The sequence below is a fragment of the Photinus pyralis genome, unplaced genomic scaffold (assembly GCF_008802855.1).
Source record: "Photinus pyralis isolate 1611_PpyrPB1 unplaced genomic scaffold, Ppyr1.3 Ppyr1.4_LG1, whole genome shotgun sequence".
NCBI classification, from domain to species: Eukaryota; Metazoa; Arthropoda; class Insecta; order Coleoptera; family Lampyridae; genus Photinus; species Photinus pyralis.
Window position 1 is genome coordinate 30938353 of NW_022170249.1, and position 13308 is coordinate 30951660.

Here is a 13308-nt window from a genome sequence, read left to right on the forward strand (position 1 = left end):
TATTCGCTATCATAGTGAGGATCTTTAACGCTGTCGTCTGAATCTTGCCATAAAACTTCATTACTTTCCACACTAGTGGATGGGGGCGCATTTAATAAGCTGGTCTGGTCTGGTTCATATGCGTTTTGTAATTCCATTAATACTCTTAGTGGTCTATTTTCTTTGCTAACAATTTCTTAAAGAAACATACGATATTTAAATAAAATAGATATACGAAATTCAATTTACCTTCATAAAAGTCTGAAACCGGAGTGATTAATATTTTCACTAATATTAATCTCATGGGGGACGGCACTTGAATTTCCAATTTCTGAAGGCAAATTAGATGTATCACCGGATAAAGTACTAGTATTTGGTGTCGTTATAGTACTACTTAGAATTTTTTTGGATGTGTCCAGCTTATTGCTTATCGACTCGTCAATATACCCTTCTGCAACTGTGGAAGATTGCATTCACCAGCAGAGTTGCAGATGTTCTCCTTAAGCAGTGATCAGTGAATTCTTTAGCATCTGGCAAATTTTGCTACATCTTGAGGAGTTGATGCCAATTTATGAATGCCTACAACCTGATTGTGGCATTTGCCATTTTGATATTTGACAAAAAACCGGTCACTGCTTATCTTAGGAGGACGTAGTGACAAGTACTTCCGGTATAATTTCAGATTTTCATCGCCAGTGGCGGTAAATGACCTTGGTTTCTTTGTCTTTGTATCTGGTACATTTATTAGTAACGCAGATTGCAAGTCGCTGATATCCCCAATTGTCATTTTAGACAATTCGTCACGTTGTAATGCTCCTGACACCCCAAATATTAGACAGACCTGCAAATATGTAAACAGAGAATGCATATTTATAGTATGCTATTTTGTACCTTGGTCATTAAATAGATGCTATCTGGCGCTTCAGCAAGGAATTTTATTAATTTGCTCTTTGGTCAATGTTTTGGCTTTTTTGGGCTGATAACCATGAGATTTTGATTTTAAGTAGGGCACCAATTTAGAATATTGTTTTATTTTTATTCTATGTCTCAGTCAAAGTTGCCTTCAACATTGAATACTGGCTCCATAATGTTGAAGGCTTTACTTTTACTGACAAATCAGCAAGGTAGGCCAGCAACACATTTTCAGAAAAGGAATGTGTATTCCGCATTCTGCGCCAGTCAATAAACCTTTTATAACTGCTTTTGTATGCGTCTTTGGATTGACGCGTTAACAGGTCCAAAGACGACTGTTCTGCTACATCCATAATTTCTGGCGGTGTACTCGACATAATATGGTCACTTTCCATGTCTGTATAAATACAGTACTAGTTATTTGTTACGGAAATCAAAAATAAGTAATATTGTTTATAAATGAATAAATAATGCTAATATCTTTTTATTTAAAAAATACTTACCGTTTAACATAATTTAAATTTGAAGTATACACGTGACAATGACGGATTTGCACAGAAAGGAGTCGCAACGTAAAGGGGGATTTACACGGTTCCAGTAGCTGGAATAAGTACTAAATCCAGTAACTAATATAAATTTTATTTTGTTCAAGTTGTTATCACTCGCATTTTAGTCTTTTGGTCTAGTTCATTTAACTTGAATACTTAAAATGGCGGCAAGTACAGATGTTTGATTATCTGTTCAAAAATGCGAGTAGGTATATATGTGGAAAATTATCTAATATTATTCAAATCATTAAACCACTAATCAGTGGAACTTGGAAACCACTGCTTCATCTATTGAGAACCACTGTATTAATATTTTTTAAGTTAACCTACTAAACTAAATGAAATCATTATAATATTAAGTTTATTGATAAATTATAAACAATGATGAAAGTAAACATGAAGGGAATAGGTATCTCAATATATCATTTAATTATTACACACGTAACATTTAAGCAAAGTACACTTTAACCTAAGATTTTATTTCAGTGGTTAACTCCAAATTGATATTGAAACTTCACTGGTAGGACTACACAAATAGGTTGGAGACTGGAGTGGAATATTATTAAGTCTAGGATGATGAATATCTCTACATCCTTACTTGAAGATATTGAACCATTTACCGACAAACATAAGTATTGCCTTCCTAACCAAAGCATACTGTGCGTCGTGCGAACTTGTAGACTCGTGAACAAATTTCCAAGAGACACTTTAAACATCTACCATGGAGTCCTCGTTTTAACACTGAGGAACAGTGTTAAAACGAATGTTAAACTTTCATCCAGAGAGATTGAAAGTGCTAAGTTACGCGTTAACCACGAACATACTACTTTACCTATGTTTTTGTAATTTTTTTATTGGTATTGGTATGTACATGTACACGAAGCGTTTGGAGTGGTATAGACTTAGGTCTAGGATGCTGAACATTTATACAGTTTATAATTATAATAACAAAGTTCAGAAGCACTCGAAATTAATAACGAGACTATATTTTTTAATACTTACCAATTGTTTTGCTTTTTCAAATAACTAGAGCAATTAATATCACAATAACCGACATCTGAATATTAAAAAAAGTAACCAATAAAGCTGTAAGAAAAAAAGGCACTCGGGGTCTACAGAGAATGTACCACGCACATACGATCGATTGAAACAAATAAAATTTAAATAAAGTTTTAACTGTGTACCTTAAAGTTTATAATCCGTAACCTGTTGGAAAAACTGAAACTATTTCTTCGTATAAGCGACACAACGCTTGAACTTAACTCGAACTCGAAATTCACATTTAGTGTATGTGACGCTAATAAGCCCCCCAGATACTATCATGAAATTGATAGAAATAGATAGAGAGCACCTTAAAAAAAATTGCGGAAGAAGCCCTAAATTTTTTACAATCTTAATTAAATAAAAGTTCACTTCATTTTCTGAGAAGCTGGGGTTATTTTACGTATATTTCGTCATTCTTAAGTTGGTGAACCTGAAAAATTTTATGTGACAGCTTTCTTTATTCATTTATAAACATAGGTGACAGCTATTCTTTGTAGGCGGATATGTTAACTTCTTCGTCTACTAAATTGAAATATGCTGGGTTTAACGTGTAAAATAACGTGAAAATTTACGACTTCTTTCACAGATTTTTTTTATAGAACACGCTTAGCTAAGGTGTCCTCTATCCATTTTTATTAATCTCATGATCGTACCTGTCACGTAACCCACATAACGACGAATTTAAAATCTTTTAGAAGAACATCTTTTCTTCTACACCAACTTTACAACCACCAAGACTGACTGTCTTACACCAAAATGCTAACCAATCTGCTTCGCCTTTTTAAAACATTCTTTATAGGCTAGTATTTCTAAATTTCATGGTTTAAATGCAATATAAACACAGTACAACTGGAGTGTGAGGAACGCGCTTGAACCCCCACCTTCATTCATACTGGTTGTGTGGTATATTTTTTTTCCATTTTGGAACCGCGACAGTGAAATCTTCTGTTGTAGCATAGTGTGTATTTTGTGGCAATTAAGATTACAATATCATAATTGCTGATCGAATTCTTAGATCACGTGCTGCTTCCACATCTAGAGCTCATAGAAATTGTAGGTAAGTAGTAGTAGGTACGTTTTCAATAGAAGTAGCAAATACAATATAAGTAATGGGCTATGTATACTTTAAAAAACCATGCCAATGCATGGAATAGATGACTATAGGTAAAGCCCGCTTGACATGGAGCAATAAAAATTGCAATTGCATGCAAGTTGCAAGAAAAATTGCGAAAGGCATGCACAGTTCAAAGCCAGCTGATCAATTGCTGCAAGAGACTTGCATGCAATTTTTATAGGACCGGTGCTATTTTTCTTGCATGAATTGTGCAATTCTAGGGATAAATCTAGTTGTTTTTGTGTCACCAACCTAGCAAAATACAGCGGCGGCAACTATGATGCTGAGAGACGCACGTACTTGTTTTTATTAATCTTATTTATTTTTGTAATTTTTATGTTTCTTCAAGCAATCAAAATTTAATTTTCATTTGAGGTTAACTACTTTGTTGACAAATCCATATGTTTCTTCTGTTGGCAGACATGTGGCAATTGAAATAGAATTGCACCATGTCAAATACCATGCAATGCTTATTGCATGCAAGGATTTGACCTTGCAATTTCTTTCTGCAAGTTCTTGCGCGTTGTATTGCTCCATGTCAAGCGGCCTTAAGCAACATTACACGCCCAAAGTCACAATAAATACATACCATAATGCTTCCTTTACATTTGATCGAAAAAGAATTCGGTACAGCATATTTATCTGGGTTAAATGTCCTGGACTAACCACAAACTTTTAGTTCGTTAATTTAGTTTTACAGAAGAGACAAATTTAACGATGTACTTTTTAACAGCCATACGAAATTATATACGAAATTAGAAATCATGCGCGTCATTTAGATTTGCTTATAGTCCAAACATGTTCGAAATTCGTGCAAATAAATCGTTTCGGAACAGAATCCTTTCTCGAAAAAGGCGAATCTGTCGTTAACAGAGGGTAAGATAAATATCAATTCCGAAATGGAGCGGCGTTAGGTGTTATTGAATGACTTCGAACATTTTCTTGACTTTCTCTCCGTTTAGATAAGAATTGTAAAGGAGAAAGGGGTCAACTACATAATAACCAATTAAAAGTATAAAAATACTTGCATTGCCAGAACAAGGGGTTGGGAGATTTCTGGCCGTGGCATCTAGTGGCCAACTACGATTTATACGCCATCTGCGCTTGATAAGCAATGCAATCCAGCCAAACGTTACTTGAATGAGTTCCAGCTACATTTGTACACATAGCCAGTTTATGTCTCTATCAATTCATGAATTGGGGCTAATATGTGAGCGAGATGAAACGTGCGCCCTTTTACTCATTGATATATCACGAGCGGTAGGTTATAGGTATGAGCCCGTCTACGATATACGCCTACTCAATTATTATGTTATTCTGCTTATATAGTAATTGGTTTTGATTTAGTGTTTGGTCAGAAGAAGTGGAAGAAAATTGCTACTCAACATACTCGATGTTTAATTAGACTTTAATGAAAATAGACGGGTGAAATAGGAGACTGTTCGTCTCTTTTAAAATTTGCGTAACTGCATACGGTCAATGAATTTACACTGAAAATTTCGATGCACTTTGATATCTTCGAACCCTACTAGTCATTATTGCTGGTTGTACTTATTGTCGATTTCGCTCAGTGATTTAGAGAAATAGTTATAAATTGTCTCTGATGTAAAGTTTTCGGGTTTCTCTAGAACAGCGGTTCTCAAAATGGTTTCTCTATGGAACTATTTTAATGTAAACATTTCTTTAAGGAACCGTAGTATTCAATAGATCGATGTATAGTAATATATTTGTCAAGGGGATCATGGGATGTCGGAAACCATAAAAAATACGAAGATGGTCAAATTAGGGAAAATATGCGCAATTAAAAAGTGATTATCATACTTTAAAGAATCAGAAAATTCCGATTACTTCCTAAGATATTCCACATCCACAAACACCGAAATTTGACCCTTTTTAATTTTGAATATACTATCGGAGAAATTTCCTGAAAAATGGAAAATTTGTCCGATTGGGGAGTTGTGCGTGGGTACACCATCTTGTTGAACTGAACAGTTTTGAACTTTGTTTCTGTTTGTGCCGTACATCGGTGTAATCGTAATAAAAAATGGTACTCAAATCTCAATACAGTATGCACCTTTTTACGTGTCATATAAAAAAAATAAAGTTGATGATTTCTCCGAATCGAAACATTGTATTGAAAATCTCTCAACGGTGTCCTGTAGAACTCAAAAAGTGACAATAAGAAAGTGATTTTTTAACTTTTTAATTGCACCTCTTTTGCCTAATTCCCAGATCGCCATGATAGACATCGTTATCTTGGACACAGTGTCTAAACAAAAAACTGACTAACACAATAAAGAATGACGATTGCGTTTGCTTTCTACTCCTACACATCTCCTGTTTATATTTAACACTTTTCAAGATAGCTGCAAGTTTTAATCAATTCCTCAACTGCTCTTTTCTCGCTCTTTAAGGCTCTGCGTTCTTCATCCGCCGAACCCCCTCTCCTCAGCTCCCTCTGCTGCACCCTCTTCGTCAGGATACAACTGCGTCTCTGGTTCGAAATTTTATTATTCCACCAGTAAACCCCTCCCCCTCCTTGACGCCGCCGCAGGGAAGGTAAGCTCCACTCCACAATTGTTGCACCCCTCACGTTCGTCCATGGAACACTCCATACAGGCGACGCCACATTAATGTCGCCCGCAACTGTTGCTCTCTTTCGTCCATTAATATTAATAGCATCTTGCAAATGGTCTAACCTTGTCTCTAGCTGTAACAACACTTCGTTTGGCGGAAAATCCACACTATACAGGTTTACCTCACCTAAGTCTAGCCACACAAAATCATACCCTTCTCCCGTCCTATGTAGGTACACTAACCTTGCCACTTAATATTATTATCCCCGTCTTTCCCGATAGGTCCCTGAAGAGGCAGTATCATCTCACGTCAGGCTCCAACTCCGAAATCACTACAATACCCACTTCTGTCTCTCCAGTCAGGCGCACTGCCAGATTGAGGGCACTGCTCGTTCACAGTCTGCTTCCCCGTTCTTGTTTGAGACTGCGTCTGTTCGCCTGTCGTATTTATAGGATTTTGTAAACCCTCTGTGTAACATAGTTTACTGCTATCCTTTCCTTGGCATTTCGATGCGAGATGACCAACCTCCCAGCACCGACTGCATCTTAACTGGTCGGACTCCACAAGACGTCACCCGCTCCCTGAAGTAGCCCGTGCTTGCAATGGTTTTTGCTGTATTCGGGTCGATGCTAACAGACGCAATCTGTTGTCCTTCTCCATCTTAATTATTGCTTTAACTCTACATCTGGCCGCCGGCACCACTTACAAAATTGCTCCAAGCACTGGATAATGCATCCAGATCGCGTACCTCTACAGTACGATTATCATCTAGTAACGTGACCTCTGTCGGATATGGCGGCCTTGATTTTATCCAGGGCCGACTCTTCCTTCCCCACTTCTTTCTATATGAGTAAGTCGCCACACGCGGTTCTCGTTATCCATTCAATCATCGCTATCTATTCCAGTCATTTCCGTCAACCAAATTTTGGCACAAAAAAACAGGGGCTGCTCCGTACACAAGAATTGTAGAGGGCAATCAAATGCGCGAATGCAAGGGCACTGAACAAGCTTTTCAGCCTAATAATAATAATAATATATTTCGTGCCCATGACTATTAAAAAAATGTCGTTAGAATCGTTTTCTAAAAATTCCTCTATACTAAAAAAAAGCTTTGACTTGTAGGTATCCTTTTATTATTAATTTAAATTTAAAAAATTCCTTTTTCCTGATGTGGAGGGACAATACATTAAGATTAAACAATCTAATTGAGTCATAATTATATCCCTCTTCCGTTGTTTTTAATCTGTGAGCATTTAGGGATATATTACTTTTATATCGCGTTTCATAAGTATGAATACTGTCGTGCGTGCTACATTGCTCTTTATGTTAGCTCGCCTTACACCGTAACTTTGTTTTTGGCATTTCTGTCTTATACAAGATGTGGCAGAAAGGTATGGTTTTGTCACATTAATTATTTTCGACAATAGATTTTATACAGGGTCCTACAACAGTGTGTCAGTCTTTCCTAGCTCATAGCTGGTAAAAAATATCAAAAAACCGTTTGTGCAAATGTCGATCATAGATGGTTGCGCATCTACAGAAATTATTTTTGAATGTACAGAGAGTCCAATTTTTACGGTGTCAATACACAGCGGATTTTTTTTAATGGAACACCTTGTACATTTTTAGCTGATTTTACGTCATTTTTTAACCTCTGCATGGAAACCTATTCACTATTTGGTTTCTTGTCAATGTTGCCAAATTATTAATTTTTTTCCGAATAATTCTCTGTAAGCCATAAAGCCACCTCACTTTGATAAATCGTAGCGACCTTGACTTTGAAGTTCAGAAATACATTTGTCCAATTATGTAAATCTAAATAAAAGGCAGTACTTTGGTAATGAAAAAGTTGAATTTCGTGATACAGGGTGTTCACAAAAAATAGTCAAATTTCCATATTTGCCATAACTATTTTTTTTCAAATTGAATTACCACTATTTTAGTTCTCTACTCGATGCTATTCAATTTTTATAAGGCGTGTCCTGCGCCAAAACCGCGTATTTTTCAGGTTATTCAATATTTTTCACGAAAATAGTGACACATTATTCAATTACATATTTATAAACCGGTGAAAAACATTGAATGCCGTAAAAACTACGGGGTTTAGGCACAGGACACCCACTCAAAAACTAAGAAACACACAAGAGACTATCGAATAGAGAAATAAAATAGCGGTAGTTCCATTTGAAAAAAAAACTGTAGGTACTATTGTTTTTATTCGGAAAAAAATTAATAATTTGGAACAATTGATACAACCAAAAAGTGAATAGGTTTGCATACAGGCCTTAAAACATGACATCGAAACAACGAAAAATATACAGGGTGTTCCATTTAAATAATCAGTTGTCTATTGACACCGTAAAAATGGAACACCCTGTATGTGTAGGTATATTTAAAAATAATTTCTGTAGATGGCAACTATCTATGGTTGACATTTGCACTAAAGGTTCCTTGATATTTTTTACCAGGTTTACTAGGAAAGACCGACGCACTGTTGCAGGACCCTGTATATTACATATATTTGCCGTTCTATAAAAGCGTGGAAGGTTATACACAACCTGTTCTGAAATTTATGACTTTTTGCTTCCGTCTTTTTGAATTGTTTGCTTCTAGTAACTTAAATAAGACTCCGCCATTTTGCTCATGCTGATCTTGTTTGGCTTTACAAAGTATAACGAGGTCCACTTTTAGTAGCATCGTACAATAAACAGGTGTATAGAATGTCTAACAACACGTAACCATAGAAAACCTAATCAATTATAAGACGTTTTGTCGGCATATCGCATTATATGCAAGCAAATTGAAACGAAGTGTTCGCGTCTAGAGTTTGTTTGCTTTAAATTACCTATTTTCCTCATCTACATTAAAACTCTAAATTTATAAAGTGCACGAACTCTACTCGAAAATTCGAACGACATTTTTCCAAGCTATTACCGCAGATTACGTAAATTCTGCGTCTACTCGAATTTGGACGAATAACCACAGCGACGACAGCAGTCGGATAATTCGATAAATCAAATGATTTATATATTTCAGTTACAGTCATTTTTTTCAATAAATTGTTTTATTTTAAGTATGGTGGTCTTATTTGACATTGTTCAGCAACAAACAAAAAAAATGCCTGTATTTTCAGCAAAATAAACCACATTTTCTACAATAATGATAGGTTTGGAAAGGTGAGCGTTCCGCCATAACTCAAATTAAATATTGACAACTTCATTATGATATCTACCCACAAGTTAATAGGGTTTAAATAAATAATAATAGCTTAACACTTGCAGCTTCGGTACTGAAATGAACATCTAAACGGCGAATCGAAAACACATACCTACAACGTAACGAATTGATAGAGTTTCGACACCTTCGCAATAACGATTTTACTACAACTTTTTCACTTCCTGAAACGTTTTTAATCAACAGAGTATATCAAGATGATGTAACTGCATGAATGAGTGTAAAATCGATGTTTACATATCAGCTTTCAGCATCGGTTGCGTTGCGAATGGCATTCTGTCAGAATGCTAAATTAAAACGGATCCAGCGAAATGCAACTGAAGTTGATAAAAATATGAAAAAAATGAAAAGTACATGACATAGAAATGAAATTCTATGAACTCAACAGACAAGTTCGACCATTTCCAACTTATGGGGTAAGTATTGTATTAAGTACAAATATTGCTATAAAACCAGGTAGACATCTCTCATTTGGGGGAATACCAATTTCAATATATATCCACGCAAAGTAGCTATACCTAAGGACGTAGCGCAAGTATGCCTTTTGTGCTGTCCTCCTTCAGAAACTCAATATGGAATCACTTGCTCCCAAAGTCTGGTTTATCTGTGTACCAATGACTCAAAGCGTTTTTGAGTTACCGTGCAAACGGCCGGACGGAAGCAATGAAAAATTCAACGCAACACTGGCGTTCTTCAAGCCGTGTCGCTTTTCGGCCATCAGAGCAACGTTCGGGTGTTCCTGCCCCCGTTATAAGTGCAGTACTTCTTACCTGGGTACTTAGAAAAATAACGTTCCTAGGCACAGCTTTCAAGCAGCGGTTTCTGCCGGTTGAGTTTTTTGTCCTTGAACAGTTTTTTTCAAATAGGGTCATGCAAAATATAAAGAGTGGTACCATAATTTGGTTCTGAAGTTGCTTCGGCGTGTGGGATTTACTGAGTAGAGCGGGAAATTACTCCACGTTGAGCTGATTTATGGCAGTCCAGAAATCTGAATGATTGTGCAAAATTGGTGTATTGGTTGAAAAGGTTTGCATCTCGGAATGAGTGCCAATCAATAAATAAAGTAGTAGGAAGTCCGTTATTCTGGAAGAACCATCAGGCAATTCGCGTTGATCCACGAGCGAAGTAAAGTTAACCGCCTGTATATCACCGTGGGGAATGTTTTAACTCGGGCTTAATAATAATAATAATAATAATATATATTCATTGTGCTAGTACATTAAAAGTAATGTTTACACGCGTCATAAAAGCAGAACAATACATATAAATATAAAACACAGAGACTTGCTATAGCATAAAACATAAAACGTAAACACTAAGAAATATTAAAATTTATAATTTAACGTCAATGTTCAGAAAATCTTTAATATTGTATAAGGGGTTTTCAGTTAAAAAAGCCTTTATTTTGTTTTTGAAAATCTTTATATTTTCTGATCGAATGTGATCAGGCAACCTGTTATAAAACACCGGCCCCCAGTAGTTATGTGCAGCTTGCGATTTTTTAAGTTTAAGTTTCGCGCATACAAGATTATTGCTGTTACGTGTGTTGTACCTGTGGATGTCTGAATGGGCTACATAATTTAATTTATTTTTATGAACATACACCAAACATTCTAGTACGTACTGAGAAGGCGCTGTAAGAATTTTGAAAGATTGAAAAATGTAACGACAGTCTTCTCTGTATCCAGCACTAGCTACACTTCGGACACACCTTCTTTGCATCGCAAATATTCTTTTCATTGCAGTGGAGTGGCCCCACGCTATTATTCCATAACAAATTATTGAGTGGGCATAACTGTAATAGACACATTTTAAAATCGGTTTCGACACCATGTTAGATAAATGTTTTAACAGATACGCGACTGAAGCCAGTTTTGCGCTAATTCTGTCTTCGTATTGGCCCCACGTCAGTTTCGAATCAATAAGGACGCCAAGGAAATTAATGGATACTACTTCTTTTGACGTTGATGAAGAGAACTGAATTTTTTGTGTTTTACTAATATTTAAAATTAGCTTATTAGCACTAATCCATTGTTTTACATCTAATAAAGCCTTACTTATTTTTTCTTCATTCTGCACGAAATCGGAAGAAATCTAGTTAACGTTATGTCGTCAGCATACAGCGTGAATCTGGCACCTGGACTAGAGAAACAAATGTCATTAATAAAAATTAAAAATAAAACAGGTCCAATTATGGAACCCTGCGGAACGCATAATGTTACAGCTCGACATTGAGATTTTTTATTGTTGTACTGTACAAATTGCTTAAGTAAGATTGAATTAAGTTTATGCTATCCTGCGTGAAATTATACAAATTTAACTTTTTTAACAGTAACTTGTGAGATACCAAGTCAAAGGCTTTAGTTTGATCTAAAGATATAGACGTACAACTTCTACGTGCCTCTATACTGTCAATAATCTGCGTAGTGAAATTAAGAATGGCAGTAGTTGTCGAAAACCAAACTGATTACTGCAAAACAAATGATTCCCTTCCATGAAATCTATAATCCGATTCTTCAGAATCATTTCAAATACTTTCGAAAAAATTGGAAGGATGGATACCGGTCTATAATTAGTAGTTACGTTCCTTTTTTATGAAGCGGCAGAACACAAGCAAGTTTTAACACATCCGGGAAAATGCTGTAATGTAGACATTCATTTAGCAACGAAGTGAATGGTGATATGATTATGTTTATTATACATTTAATTATGTCCAAATTGTGACCGTACGCATCCATGCACTTACTATTATTTAAAAGTTGGGGGATTGAACCTTGGGGACAGATGGGGATCATTTAGGTTATTACTGTCTATATTTTCCACCAAGCTAGATGGAATATTTAAAAACTCTTCATTGAATGTCTCTGCGTCAATATTTGATGGGTTCACATCATTTTTGCAATACTGACCTTTAATAACTTTCCACATGGCCTTTGAAGAATTTTTGCATTTGGAAATAAATGTATCATGAGTTGCAATTTTACTCTTTTTAATAGCCAAGTGATATTTATATCTAAAAGATCGCAACATCAATTTTACGTTTTCACTGCGCGACTGTAAATATAATTGTTGTAAAAATTGTAAGGTATTTCGCATCCTTTTTAAGTCGTTGTTGTACCAATGAACATTGAGAGATTTATTTGTACAATTCACAATTTTTTCAGGAAATGCTATTTCACAAGCCCCAGTGATAGTATTTAGAAACAAGTCAAATTTTTTATGAATATCTCTACTTCTATCTTTTACAAAATCAAAACAACAATTCTCTAAAATATTATTCAAAATAACTTTTCCGTGTTTATTTATTGGACGGTGTTTTCTAGGACTATTTATTCTGATTGGAGCATGATTGAGGGACATAATTGCATGTATTCCGAGATGGTCAGATAAGTGGGTATCTATAATATTAGATGAACTTGCTTTTACGTTTGTGAAAATGTTGTCCAAACAATTCTGATTTCTAGTGGGGGAAGAAATATTGGGATGCAAATTAAATGTGGCCATAAGATCTATTACTTCTACAGCGCCTTTATCCGCCCCCAAAAAATTTACATTAAAATCGCCAGCGACACATACATACCTGTATTTCACACATTGACGTAAGGCTTTCTCCATAGTGCTTGAAAATATTTTAAAATCACCTTGCGGTGATCTATAAATACATAAAACTATTGCTTCTAAGACTGGTAAGTACACACAGGATATTTCGCAATGCATTTCACTAGATAGAGCGGTAATCCTAGGGACGGAAATACAATTGTGTTTGGGTTTCACATAAATTAAGGAACCACCATGAATGCGGTTTTCTCTACAAAAGCTATTGACTAATATATAATTTCTAATGCACGTATTTGTTACCTCAAAATTCTTTAACCAGTGTTCGCAAAGACAAATCACGTC